Here is a 2,500-nt window from a genome sequence, read left to right as displayed (position 1 = left end):
CTGGACAGGTAAACAGAGGGACAGGTAAACAGAGGGACAGGTGGACAGGTAAACAGCTGGACAGGTAAACAGAGGGACAGGTAAACAGAGGGACAGGTAAACAGCTAGACAGGTAAACAGAGGGACAGGTAAACAGCTGGACAGGTAAACAGAGGGACAGGTAAACAGCTAGACAGGTAAACAGAGGGACAGGTAAACAGCTGGACAGGTAAACAGAGGGACAGGTAAACAGCTCGACAGGTAAACAGCTGGACAGGTAAACAGAGGGACAGGTAAACAGCTGGACAGGTAAACAGCTGGACAGGTAAACAGAGGGAAAGGTAAACAGAGGGACAGGTGGACAGGTAAACAGCTGGACAGGTAAACAGAGGGACAGGTAAACAGCTGGACAGGTAAACAGCTGGACAGGTAAACAGCTGGACAGGTAAACAGCTCGACAGGTAAACAGCTGGACAGGTAAATAGCTGGACAGGTAAACAGCTGGACAGGTAAACAGCTCGACAGGTAAAGAGCTGGACAGGTAAACAGCTGGACAGGTAAACAGCTGGACAGGTAAACAGAGGGACAGGTAAACAGCTGGACAGGTAAACAGCTGGACAGGTAAACAGAGGGACAGGTAAACAGAGGGACAGGTAAACAGCTGGACAGGTAAACAGAGGGACAGGTAAACAGCTGGACAGGTAAACAGCTGGACAGGTAAACAGCTGGACAGGTAAACAGAGGGACAGGTAAACAGCTGGACAGGTAAACAGAGGGACAGGTAAACAGAGGGACAGGTAAACAGCTGGACAGGTAAACAGAGGGACAGGTAAACAACTGGACAGGTAAACAGAGGGACAGGTAAACAGCTGGACAGGTAAACAGAGGGACAGGTAAACAACTGGACAGGTAAACAGAGGGACAGGTAAACAGCTGGACAGGTAAACAGAGGGACAGGTAAACAACTGGACAGGTAAACAGAGGGACAGGTAAACAACTGGACAGGTAAACAGAGGGACAGGTAAACAGCTGCATGATATTATTTAAAGGTGTTACAGTGAAACTGAAATAAAGTTTCTTCTTCTTCAGGTTTGAATTCAAACTTTATTGACTCCATGAAGTGTTGACGCTCTGACAGTAAATCAAATAGTTATTAATCATAATAATAATAATAATAATAATAATAATAATAATAATAATAATAATATAGCACACTAACTTTATTCCATCAGAGTAAGATCAACATGTTAAATGACTGGAACAGTGTTGGTGTCAGCGCCCCCTGGTGGACAGGTGTTAAAGGTACGAGCTGAAGGACACCATGAGAGACCGTTTGAACCATTCCACTATCATAAACCAAAACAACCTTTGACTGACCTTCAAAAACCATCAGAAACCACTGGAACCAGTAGAACCAAATCATACCTATCCAAGCCATTAGAACCATTAAAACCATTAGAACCTTCAGAACCATTATAACCATTAAAACCTTTAGAACCATTAAAACCTTTAGAACCATTAAAACCTTTAGAACCATTGAAACCTTTAGAACCTTTAAAACAATTAGAACCTTTAGAACCATTATAAGCTTTAGAACCATTAAAACCTTTAGAACCATTAAAATTATTATAACCTTTAGAACCTTTAGAACCATTAAAACCATTATAACCTTTAGAACCATTATAACCTTTAGAACCATTAAAACCTTTAGAACCATTAAAACCATTATAACCTTTAGAACCATTATAATCTTTAGAACCATTAAAACCTTTAGAACCATTAAAACCTTTACAACCATTAAAACTATCAGAACCATTAAAACTATTAGAACCATTAAAACCTTTAGAACCATTAAAACCTTTAGAACCATGAGAACCATTAAAACCTTTAGAACCATTAAAACTATTAGAACCATTAAAACCTTTAGAACCATGAAAACCTTTAGAACCGGGATCGTCGGTGGCGCAGCGGCAGGGCGCGCAATCCCATGTATTGAGGCTATAGTCCTCGCGCGCGGGCGGCCCGGGTTCGCGTCCGGCCTGTGGCCCATCTCCCGCATGTCTCTCCCCACTCTCTCCCCCCCTTTCCGACTCTATCCACCTTCCTCCCTCTATAATAAAGGCATAAAAGGCCCAAAATAAATCTTTAAAAAAAAAAAAAAAACCTTTAGAACCATGAGAACCATTATAACCTTTAGAACCATTAAAACCTTTAGAACCATTAAAATCTTTAGAACCATGAGAACCATTATAACCTTTAGAACCATTAAAACCTTTAGAACCATTAAAACTATTAGAACCATGAGAACCATTAAAACCTTTAGAACCATTAAAACCTTTAGAACCATTAAAACATTATAATCTTTAGAACCATTAACACTATTAGAACCATAAAAACCATTAGAACCATTAAAACCATTAGAACCATTAACAGTATTAGAACCATTAAAACCATTAAAAACCTTTGAGACCATCATAAACAGAGTCTTCAAACGTTCAGCACACAGAGATTAAAGTCAGAA

The sequence above is a fragment of the Symphodus melops genome, assembly GCF_947650265.1.
Source record: "Symphodus melops genome assembly, chromosome: 1".
Taxonomy (NCBI): domain Eukaryota; kingdom Metazoa; phylum Chordata; class Actinopteri; order Labriformes; family Labridae; genus Symphodus; species Symphodus melops.
This window is presented reverse-complemented; position numbering follows the sequence as displayed.